The sequence below is a fragment of the Ovis canadensis genome, chromosome 5 (genome assembly GCF_042477335.2).
Source record: "Ovis canadensis isolate MfBH-ARS-UI-01 breed Bighorn chromosome 5, ARS-UI_OviCan_v2, whole genome shotgun sequence".
Classification (NCBI taxonomy): domain Eukaryota; kingdom Metazoa; phylum Chordata; class Mammalia; order Artiodactyla; family Bovidae; genus Ovis; species Ovis canadensis.
In genome coordinates this window covers 95,312,192-95,325,017 of record NC_091249.1, presented here as the reverse complement: position 1 = coordinate 95,325,017, position 12,826 = coordinate 95,312,192, and the positions used below count along the sequence as shown (strand labels likewise).

General features: G+C 39.2%; 1 non-coding gene across 1 annotated transcript; it reads right to left on the bottom strand.

Moving 5' to 3' along the window:
- Positions 1–2,522: 2,522 nt before the first annotated feature.
- Positions 2,523–2,629, bottom strand: LOC138441888 (U6 spliceosomal RNA). Its single transcript, XR_011257463.1, has one exon. It is a non-coding gene; the product is annotated as a U6 spliceosomal RNA (small nuclear RNA).
- Positions 2,630–12,826: the final 10,197 nt, after the last annotated feature.

The window sequence follows — 12,826 nt, the reverse complement described above, 5'->3', positions numbered from 1 at the left end:
ATATTAGATATTCTCAAGAAAGAAGTCAGAAAAAGAAAGGGAATATGGTGGGGATTTGTGTGTTTGTATAGATTATACTTATCAGTTCACTCTAGCTGTTGTTCAGCAAACATGCTTCTAAATAGTGGCCTTTTATCTCTTATTTTAAAGACCCCTGGAAACATAATAACTGAAATGGAGAAATTTATAGCAATTATATTTAGATAATTCAAGTCAAAACAAACCCCCAAATCTTTACATATATTTTTTGAATACCTCAAATCAAAGGCAATTTTGGATTTCTCTTTAGTTTCTTTTAATGATCTCCAAAGAATTTCCTCAGTTTCCCACATCATTTGGCAAAAACAAAAGACAACATTTTAAGCATATTTATAACAAGATGCTCTGGCTTTGGTTCAAATTTAACTTTACCCTCTGGCCTGCATTGTTTTGCATTTCAATCGTCACCCAGTACACCCTTGCCAATTTAATTTCAAATTATTTTTAATTGAGACTGAACACTACAAATTTGGGGTGTAGTAGAATATAATTTATGGGGACCAGCTGGAGAGCCAAAACTTTGATCAGATTGTCAATGTTAATGGGAATACCTAGATGTAAATGACTGATAGCCTAATCTGACCCATCTAATTGATTGTTTTTCACAGAATTACCTCTACTTCTTGAAGTTCTGAGACTATCATCCATCACTTTCAGAAAAAAAGAAAAATGTGGTAAGTAGCACTTACTTTGTTTGTGTAGTGTGATTTCTATCATTAACTGTAAAAGCTCAATTTCTGACCTTCCTATTACATAATTAGTTTTATCAACTAATTATTGATGTGTTTTTATAATATCTAAAAGCAGTTTTAAAAGTTGTGTTTAAGTTGTGTTAGATCTCGTCATGAGATTTCTCAAATGAGTGTTAGAAAATGACAGGAAAATAGTTGATTAGCTTAGCGTCCTATGTACAACTTTCTAAACCCTGTCATTGAATCCAGAGGTCAAATATTACAATGACTTGGGTTTTCAGATTGGATGGGTACTGAAAAGCAGAGCAGTGCTTTTGTGAGTATTCGGCCAATCTACAAGTGCTGCCTCTGACTTCATCACTGAAATGAGAGTCATGGGAACATTTTGGCCTCAGGCAGGACAGGAGAGAAGAGAGAGACAATGCTTACCCTCTCCGCCTCTGCTCACCCCTGTGTTCATGCCCTCGTTGCTGCTGAGAACTTGCTCTTTATGACAGCTGCTCACACTTGAATCTTGAAGACGAAAGCTAAAGGATTCCACTGGGCATTCCAGAATAGATCATTATTTGCCTTTATGTCCTATAAGAAAGTACCTTTCAGCAAAATATCTCTTGCTGAAGATCAGGCTATTGTATATGGTTGTGAAAAAGCATTTTGACCTAGGAGTCAAAATCCTAGGTATTAGTCTCAGACCTTTTATGGCTAAACTAATCCCTGAGGTACGTTTTTAAAAGTCTAGACAGGCAACAGAAATTTTTAATGCTGCACATGTACTTTATGGGTACTAGAAGGAGACAGCCCCAAACCCCCCTTTCCTCTAGCTTTTTAAATATTAATGAAAACAGCTTGAATTAAATTATTTACTTGACATTACTTTGTTCGTTCTCATAGGCCTAATTATCTCCTCTATGACCCTTCTCAGCTTCCTTTGCTTGGTGCTCTCACCTGTCTGCACAGAGCAGCCCATTTCTACTCCTGGGCCCAAAAAACTTAATCATAGAGCCAAGAAAATCACCTGCTTTCATTCATTAGATGTACTATAATTTGAAGTATTGTAATATGAAGAAAGCTAAACTCACATTCTATTATAATTAAAAGAAAAAAAGAAAAATCTGATGGAGGGACTTCCTTAGTGGTCCAATGGCTAAGACTCTATGAACCCAGTGCATGGGGCCCAGGTTCGATCCCTAGTCATGGAAATAGGTCCCATGTGCCGCAACTAAAAGTTCATATACCATGGTTCAAGATCCTGTGTGCCACAATGATGATCAATGATCTTACAGGCTGCAACTAAGACCCGGTGCAGACCAATAAATAAATAAAAATAAATATTTAAAAAAGATCTAACGGAAATGTTTTTATTTTGAATGTTTTCAGTTACTATACTAATATTGTATCTCTCTAAAGTTGACCATCAGTATCCAGGGAAAGAGGAGATAATTATTGTTATTAGGTAAGAAGCTCAACATAGGATCACAAACATGGTTATGATGTTAGATCATCATATTCTGATTAACATATTTTGACAACTAAACTCTAAGTCCCTGTATGGCAGTTCCATCCCAGCATGAACCAACCATAGTTTGAGAAATGATGATATATGAGCCATCATAGAAGATTTTAAAAACAGAAAATCTTCTCTTGTGATACTAAAGGGCAAGAAATGACAAACTGTTTTGTTTTTTTTTATTACAATAAATAAACTCAAGTGGCAGGTAGATATTAAGACTACATTTTTCAAGTTTGGTTGATATGTATATAATAGTGGGGTCTCTGTCTCTCTGTTCTTTTTTTAATACAGAATGCTTTACAAGCTTGCATGCCATCCTTGCACAGTGGCCATGCTTATCTTCTTGGTTTCATTCCAATTTTATTATCTGTGCTGCCAAAGTGAGTACAGTGGGACCTTTATTTCAACTCAGTGCTGGGCATAGAATAGGCCATCAGTACATGCATTCTGAATGGATGAAGCTGGTTGATACAACTGATACTTACTTGGCATAAGGTGTTGTATATTCTTATCACCCAATATAATGTAGGTGAACTAGCACTTCTCTTGATTTTAGTTTTATTTTTGGCCACAATATGTTATAAGTAAACCGATCCATTAAAAAAAAATGAAGTCTGAATCATAAGATAAATAATGGAATGAAAAGACTTGCACCCATTTCCATCCCTATTGAAGGAAGAAGGTGGAGGGTTCAAATGCAGAACCAGGGCTGACTCACAGCAGACATCCAGGGACTCCTTTATTTCCCTTCACCACCTCTATTTTCTCCTCCCTCTTGTGTGACAAGCCTAATGATTGAGGACATTTATACCTACTGAATATAAAAAGAAGCTAATCGTTTTGGGATCAAAATATCTTTAAAATGGCAAGGTGAGCAGATCTGAGCTTTGCTAATCAGTCCACAGGTCAGCCAGTAAAAAGTAGCCACAGATTGATAGCAAGGTGAGAAATGCAGGTCAGAAGGGACAATTTAGAGAACAAGGGCAGTTGGTTAAGGGCTTTTGCTATAACCAGTAGAAGGATGGGGTGGGTGGTGAACAGATTTGAAGCCACCCTTCTCTGGGATTGTGGAAATAGGCAAGACAGTCATGTTTAGGGGAAATTTCACTTGGCATCTGGCCGAGGTTACTTGGGGCTCCATCATGCTAGGCTTCTCAATCAGAGTGAGTAACTTTCCAGCAGAATTTAATATCTGTAAAGCAATCATAACTGCTTGTCAGTGGATGCACACAAGAGGAAGAAGGGGGGCAAGCTACTTAAGGAACTAACAAAGGCTTCTGTCACTTACTTCCCTCACAGTCTGAGTCTGCAGGTTTCTACCTGTTTACTTTTATGATAACATATTGAAAAATAGCTCAAGTTCTTTATAAAATGAATAGTTTGAATGTTATACTGACTTTATTTGAATACTTATCTTCAACCAGATAGCTCCCTTTGGTGATCTTTCCTCTGAGTGAAACAGTTGACAGCTAAGAAGCGCTTCTAGTTTCAACGTGTTTACCTGTTCACTTCTGTCTTTGAGACTGCGGTTTGCCCTGACACAATGAACAGATATGCAGACGTTCAGAGACTAAGAGATTTTCTTGGGAAGAGACATATATTGTTATTGTTGGTCAGTCTCTTAAGTCATGTCCGACTTTTGCGACCCCATGGACTGCAGGACCACAGGCTTCCCTGTCCTTCACTACCTCCTGGAGTTTGCTCAAACTCATGTCCATTGAGTCGGTGATGCCATCCAAACATCTCATCCTCTGTTGCCCCCTTCTCCTCCTACCCTTGGACTGCAAGGAGATCGAACCAGTCAATCCTAAAGGAAATCAACCCTGAATATTTGTTGGAAGGACTGATGCTAAAACTGAAGCTGCCATACTTTGCCCACCTGATATGAAGAGCTGACTCATTGGAAAAGACACTGATGCTGGGAAAGACTGAGGGCAAGAGACAAGTGCGAAAACTTCTATTTATTTTAAAAGGGCAGGTTGAGGTTGTGTGTCTTTTGTGTTTGGCAAGACATGTCAATCCAGTATGCAGAAGAAACAAATTCTGTAGAATTAGTATTTCACAAAGAGAATGAAAATACTGTCATTTATATAGGTAAATGAGTTTTTCTTTAAAAAATGAAATTATCCTGAGAATGACTTTCATATCTTTTTGGTTATACATTTACAAGTATAATGTGAAGAATTACCATCTATTTAGCTCTAGTGGGACTCAAGTCCTTTAGAGACCTCTGCATACTGATTTTCTCTGCCCTGTTTTCTCCTATTTATCAAAAGACACTGGCTTCTTAATTAATCTGCCTCTTTCTCCTGTACGCCTTAGAGTGAGATTCTTAAAGGAAGATCCAAACACGTCCTGCCTTGGAATCATCTGCACAATTTTTTCCATGTAGATTCCTGGGCCATAGTCCACCTTTACTAAATCAATTTTTCTGAGCTTGAGGCCCAGGATTTTGCATTTTTAATAAAGTCATCAACTGATACACACAGAATTTCAAAATTCTTTCAAAATGGGAAAACGTATCTTCCAGGGAGTGGAAGCTTTAATGTAAAAGTGGGGCATGGGCAGAGGACTTAGAGCTTTTATGCCAAGGGAACACAATCACACTTCAAGAAGAAGTTTTATAAACTTACACATTAAAAATGCACATTTCCAATAGTATTTTGCGGATACTTATCATACTGGTAATTTACTGGCAGGCTTCCCAGATGGCTCAGTGAGTACACAATCTGCCTGCAATGCAAGAGACTTGAGTTCAATCACTGGGTCTGGAAAATCTCCTGGAGAAGAACATGGCAGCCCACTCCAGTATTCTTGGTTGTAGAATCCCATGGACAGAGGAGCCTGGTGGGTGACAGTCCATGGGGTCTCAAAGAGTTGGGCCAGACTGAAACGACTGAGCACACGCTCAATTTCCTGGCAGGATTAATTGAACTGGAATAAATGCTTAATGTAGGAATATACACCTCTTCTTATGGAAGTTTAAAAGTGACATAACATGGCTTTATTGCTTTAGTCGCCACAGAGACCTGCGTTCCTGTGGCTGAGCATCACAGGAGGATTTTCTGTCCCATTGCACCATGGAAAAGCAGAAGTTGGCAACATCCTGACCCTATAACTATTACGCACACAGTTACTTGTATGTGATAAGCAGCAGAACTTGCTGATAACACTTCAGTTGCTTGATATGACAGTTTCTCAACTTTAGCTAGTGAGTTAATATATTACCAAGTAAGTCTTTCAAAAATGTCTACCAAAGCAGAAAATTTTGCAATAGGTCATGCAGAGACACCTATCAACACTGAGAAGGACTACAGCTTGCCTCCCCTGTGCTTATGGCAAGAGCAGTCCTTCCAGCACTGGCTTCGTATTCTAATCACTCAGAGCTTCCTAAAAGAAACCCATAACTGAGCTTCATTTCATCAGTTCAGTTCAGTTCAGTTCAGTCACTCAGTCGTGTCCGACTCTTTGCGACCCCATGAATCGCAGCACGCCAGGCCTCCCTGGTCATCACCATCTCCCGGAGTTCACTCAGACTCATGTCCATCGAGTCTGTGATGCCATCCAGCCATCTCATCCTCAGTCGTCCCCTTCTCCTCCTGCCCCCAATCCCTCCCAGCATAGTGGGGGAAAAATCAGAAGACCTGGAAAGGGATATCTTCAGTACTGAAAGGCTGAAGAGAGGTATATTTTGGAGAAAAATGGGCCTACATAAAGTGTCCAATTGCCAGATCACAACGTTTAGCACATTCTGTTAGTGAAGATTGTAGGATCGGAACACTAACAGTGAAAGTATAAACTCTCAACATTGGAGAGAATGAGAAGGGAACCATCATTGGACTAGACATTTCAACACTTTCCTAGAAGTACAAGGATGATTGGGATTGGTTGATTTGGAGGAGAGGGTGCTGAAGCCTGAAAGGGGAGGGGAGAGCTACAGGAAAGATGGAAAACCGTTAATATTGCACAGCACTGGAGAACGTGGTTTGTTGGATCACAGGGACAGGGGAAAGTAGGGGTGAAGCGGGGACACAGAATGGGGGTTAATTGAAGTACGGTACATTGACCACCCTGACATAGCCTTTGCTTCCCCTGCACACAGAGGTCCTAAAAGCCAGGCAGCACTCTTAAACAAACAAACCAAGGAAAAGAGGGGGAAGATATTTTCTCATTGTACTGAATGAATAATCTAAGGAGAACCAAGACAGGCAGGAAAAGCCCTGGGGCAAATGCCCCGGTTCTGTCATTTTAAAGTCCCCGGTGTGAGAGCTGGCTGGTTGACCAGCCCCACTACCACCAGAGAGCTCATAGACTACCTTCTGTGGCCTCATGCTTAACTCTAATTGAAAAACAAGGGACACTGAATATGAGAAAAGCTGCAACAACAAAAAAAGTGAAAGATAAAAATTAACAAACAGGAAAAAATAAATGATCCTAGAGGAGATAGTTCGGAGAAGGCAATGGCACCCCACTCCAGTACTCTTGCCTGGAAAATCCCATGGATGGGAGAGCCTGGTAGGCTGAAGTCCATGGGGTTGCTAAGAGTCAGACACGACTGAGTGACTTCACTTTCACTTTTCACTTTCATGCATTGGAGAAAGAAATGGCAACCCACTCCAGTATTCTTGCCTGGAGAATCCCAGGGACGAGGAAGTCTGGTGGGCTGCCATCTATGGGGTTGCACAGAGGCGGACATGACTGAAGCGACTTAGCAGCAGCAGCAGAGGAGATAGTTAATTCAGAATTCAGGAAAAAACTCTTCTAATCTGTATTAGAGAAATTAGAGAAGACTCTGCACCCATAAACAAAACAGGATGCAATGAAAAGGAAAATGAGAGAACAAAAAGAGGTCTGCTGCTGCTGCTGCTGCTAAGTCGCTTCAGTCGTGTCCGACCCTGTGCGACCCCATAGACGGCAGCCCACCAGGCTCCCCCATCTCTGAGATTCTCTAGGCAAGAATATTGGAGTGGGTTGCTATTTCCTTCTCCAATGCATGAAAGTGAAAAGTCAAAGTGAAGTTGTTCAGTCATGTCCCACTCTTCACGACCCCATGGACTGCAGCCCATCAGGCTCCTCTGTCCACGGGATTTTTCAGGCAAGAGTACTGGAGTGGGGTGCCATTGCCTTCTCCACAAAAAGAGGTCTAGGTACTTTAAAATATGTTTCAGTTTCAGTTCAGTCGCTCAGTCGTGTCCGACTCTTTGCGACCCCATGAATCACAGCACGCCAGGCCTCCCTGTCCATCACCAACTCCTGGAGTTCACTCAGACTCACGTCCATCGCGTCAGTGATGCCAGCCAGCCATCTCATCCTCTGTCGGCCCCTTCTCCTCCTGCCCCCAATCCCTCCCAGCATCAGAGTCTTTTCCAATGAGTCAACTCTTTGCATGAGGTGGCCAAAGTATTGGAGTTTCAGCTTTAGCATCATTCCTTCCAAAGAAATCCCAGGGCTGATCTCCTTCAGAATGGACTGGTTGGATCTCCTTGCAGTCCAAGGGACTCTCAAGAGTCTTCTCCAACACCACACTTCAAAAGCATCAATTCTTCGGTGCTCAGCTTTCTTCACAGTCCAACTCCCCCATACATGACTACTGGAAAGACCATAGCCTTGACTAGACGGACCTTTGCTGGAAAAGTAATGTCTCTGCTTTTGAATATGTTATCTAGGTTGGTCATAACTTTTCTTCCAAGGAGTAAGCGTCTTTTAATTTCATGGCTGCAGTCACCATGTGCAGTGATTTTGGAGCCCCTCAAAATAAAGTCTGACACTGTTTCCACTGTTTCCCCATCTATTTCCCATGAAGTGATGGGACTGGATGCCATGATCTTCATTTTCTGAATGTTGAGCTTTAAGCCAACTTTTTCACTCTCCACTTTCACTTTCATTAAGAGGCTTTTTAGCTCCTAAAATATGTTTAGGTACTTCAAAATATGAAACTAAAACATAGAAAGTAAAAAAACTGAGTGGTTAGAAGATTGTTGAGTGAACTTTCTAGAATAAAAACCCAAATGCTAAAAAGACAGAAAATATGAGAGAAACGTTGTAAGACATATATTCACATATATACTTATTCAAAAGCTCAACATTCTGTTCATAGGCATTTTGGAAACAGAACAGGGAAGATAGAAGGGAGGAAACAAGAAAGGAGATTTCCTAGAGTAGAAGACAAAAGTCTTCAGACTAAATAAGTCCAGGGAGTCCCCAGTACATCAAACATTAGGGCCCACGTGGTTATATTGTCATAGATTTTCAGAATATCATGGGGGAAAATTATCCTCGTAATTTCCAAGGAGAAGCAACAGCACATCAACAAAATAACAAGAGTAAGTTTGGCACTGGTTATCCAGTCAACCATTTTGAATGCTAGAAGATAACAGAGGAATGCCTTCAAAGATTTAAGCGGAAATTATGTTCAACCTAAAATGCTAAAAACAGTCAAGCCCACTGTCCAAAGAAAGACACATTTTTAAAAAACCTAAAAAAATGTAGCTCCCCTGAAAGGTACTATCCTATGTCTTAGGATACTGCTTGAGGATACATTATAGCACAATGAGACAGTAAACCAAGAAAAGAACAAAATGTAAGGCTAACAAACAGATGATCCAGTCTAGGAGAGGACTGTGATGATCCATCCTAGAGAGAAATCAGAAAAACTTGGAGCAGGATAATGGAAGGCTTGGGAAAAGGTATTAAAGGAAAAAATATTTAATACTATTCTTGAGATACTAAAACAATCTAGGAGACAGAAAGGGCAGACAAAGTAAGAAACAAAACAAACTAAAGCAAAACACATAGGAACTCTGAGAAAACAAACCAGACAAGACACCAAGTATAGGACTGACCAGTGGTCCAGTGGTTAAGACTCCACCTTACCAATGCAAGGGGTGCGAGTTCGATCCCTGGTCAGGGAACTAAGATTCCACATGTTGCAAGGTGCAGCCAAGAAAAAGAAGCTAAGTATAACCATAGCACACTACTTAGTATTGTATGGATTTTATTTGTATTCTTTTTTTAAAAATTTATTTTATTTATTTAATTTTACCTTATTTTACTTTACAATACTGTATTGGTTTTGCCATACATTGACATGAATCCGCCACGGATGTACATGAGTTCCCAATCCTGAACCCCCCTCCCCATTTGTATTCTTATTAGAATGTGAAAAGTGGTTAATGACTGAATAGACTACCTAAAAAGATAGTATTACATACTTGTTAGCAGCACTATCTCTAAAATTCTTACCGGCTGTATGAATCTAGACATTTTTTTGATTGCTATTTCATTCAATTTCCTTTCTATAAGATAGAAATAATAATAATTATGTGTTTTATAGTTTTGTGAAGCTTAAATGAGTTACTTTACACAAAGTATTTGTAACAGTGCTTAGCCCAGAGAAAGTCCTCAATAGGTGTTAGCTAAACAATAACAAACCACATATTAAAAAAATAGAAGTATTTCTTGACACAGAACAAAATAAGCTAATAGCAGATTATGACTGTAATGAATAAAACAAAAGCTGATAGATAAATTCATAATATAGAGATACAGGGAGAAATAACAGAAGAACCAAAAAATAAATAAGAGTGTTGCTATTGAGGAATCAAGAAAGGTAAATACTTTTATCTTTAAATATCCTAAAATTTTATTCATCCATTAAAATGGAAAACAATAAAACAAATGAGAAAAAAAAAAAAGGAATGTAAAGAGGATCTGGAATGGATAGTAGAAGCAAAAAATTTTAACACGTAAAATTAACACTATGATATCTAGAATTCTTTTTTTTTAAGTTTGTAAATAATTTATTTATTTATTTTTAAATACTTTTATTTTATTTGGAGGGGGTGGTGGGTTTTTTTTTTTTAATTTTTATTTTTACTTACAATACTGTATTGGTTTTGTCGTACAGTGACATGAATCCGCCCCGGGTGTACATGAGTTCCCAATCCTGAACCCCCCTCCCACCACCCTGGAATTTCAGGAAACTCCTAGAGTTTGAGAAATATAGAATCATAGAAAAAGAATGCCAGTTTCTGGACAAAATTTGATCAGTTTAAAATAATCTAGTAATTCACCATAAAATAAAAAAAGGTCATGTGTACTTCTACTGATGAAATAAAGCAAAAAATCACAATATATCTGAAACACAAGTGAGGATCAACGTCAGTCACTGTTTTAGCCCCACGCCTTGAAACCGCCAAGCACGGTTTAAGGAGGTGTTTGACTACTGGCTTCCATCGCGCTCTTTGGGTGTAACTTCTGCCGTCCAGTCTGGGCTTCTCCAATTCCCTTTCTTCCCTGCTGCTCTATGAGTATTTCTGCATCATTAGATTTCCTTTTCTGTGTTCCCAAAGGATGAGCATATTTGCAGTCAGTCTTGGAAATCGGATCTTTATCCTGAATCTGCTCAAAAGCCACTAGAGATGAATTATGTGGACAGTCTTGTTTGATTAAGAAAATGTATAATACATACTTAAAATAGCAAGGCTTGCTTTGGTGAATTTCATCAGTGCTTCCTAATCTCATAGAACATGCATTTTGGGGGGCTGTTTTTTTTTTTTTTTTTTTTGGTCAGTGTCTAAGACCTTTAAATTCATAATCTTAGATCAGTTGTTTGCTTAGGCTAGAAATATCAATGATGAAATATTTCTGTCTGCCAAAGCTGACCAGTATTTCCCAAAATCTGGAAGAGAACTCACTCTAAGAGCTTTAGTTGGGTGCCTAGGAACTATGGTCTTTAAACATGTATATTTACACATGTTTCTCTTCTACTCTTTGAAACCATATGGACTGTAGCCCACTAGCCTCTTCTGTCCATTGAATTTTCCAGCCAAGAATACTGGAATGGGTTGCAATTTCCTTCTCCAGGGGATCTTCCCAACTCAGGGATCGAAACCGTGTCTCTTGTGTCTCCTGCATTGGCAGGCAGATTCTTTACCACTGTGCCACCTGGGAAGCATCTCTTCTAAACGGTACAGAGAGGTTCATATGAAATTTCTAGCTTTAATGAAACTTAAGAATATAAAGTAACATGAAGTACTATTGGAATTAATGTCATCAGTAGCTTAGGCTGTTCTCATAACTTCTTAGTTCCACTAGGTCTCCCCATCTTCCCTTTTCTTTCAAACATCACATATGATTCAGCTGTTTGTCATGCTTAGAGGAAACATGTGACTTTGATAGAAGAATTTAAAGGAGCATGGTTGGAACTGTTTTCTCCTGATGACTGTCCACTGCTAGCTTCAAGGTTGGCAGTTCTGATGCTGGGGATGGAGCTTCTAAGGGGTCAGGAACAGAAAAATCAGGTTGGAGAGAAGAGTCACAGAGGTTACCACTAGTATGTGGAGGATAGAGAAGAGTGAGGAAGGCAATGTGCCTATAGCTCAGCAGGGGAGAGAGCTCCTGGAGGTGTGGTCACAGAGGTAAATGAGATGATGAGATCAGGGGGTAGATTTCACAGGTAGATTTCACAGAAGCTGGGACGCTTTGAAAAATGTTGAAGGACCTTTACTTTGGGAGAAGTGGGAGAATACTGAAAAGTTTTAAGTAGAAGAATACGAGATTTTAAAGGATAACTCTGAACTGAATTGGCTACTCTTTTGAGAGTAGATTATATGGAGGAAGAGTGAAGCAGGAAGGCCAAAGAAGGATAAGGCTACTGTAACGAACAGGCCATAGATGATGCTTGCTTGGACCAGGTAGCTGGTGATAAAGGATCTGAAAGGTGATTGGTTGGATTCTGTCTCTATTGTGAAGATGCAATCAATAGGATATGCTGACCATTTGAATGTTGGACATGCGAAAGAGAGAAGTCAGGGCTGACTCCATAATCATGGCCTGAACAACTGGAAGGATGGAGTCATCATTTACTGAGCCGGACGTGTATGTCTTCAGGTAAAGCAGGCTAGTGGAAGAAGATCAGGAGATCAGTGTAAGAAATGTCAAATTTGAGAATCTGTCACAAATATTAATACAAAGTTGATATGAATAACCAGGAAGTAAAATTCTAACTTTCTGTATTCATTTTCAAAGTTGAGTTGATACAGACTAAATATCATAAGATAAATTTATATCTTGATGATAATTTTAGATCTTTCATTTAAAAATTCTATGGCAGATCTATTTTTTGTTGCTCTTATGAATAATAAATTATGATCACTTCTAAAAAGACTTCCAAAATAAAGCATAACAGCAAAGCTCGAAAATACAATCCTTTACCCTTCTTCCCCAAATTGACACCAATGAGCCTCAAAAGCCTGAGGGCCCTTTACTATCAGATCATTCATTATTATAATAAAGCATGTCATGTCAAAATTCACCAGGCATTTTCACAAAGCATATTTTACACTTGACTTGCCCCTGAGCATTTAGGTATTTATTTCTCCCTGAAGCCACCTGTAAAGTTAGATTAGATAATGCTTAGGAGTTTGGTTTTACTCAGGTGTGCTGACAAGCACGAAAAAATAAATCCTTGGGAATTTTCCAGATTTCAGTTGTCCTTTGTCTGTGCAAGTTAAATGAACCACACAAACAAAGAAGGGTAGAATTTAATTTATTCATCTTTTTCTTTATTGAAATTGGTGTAGCC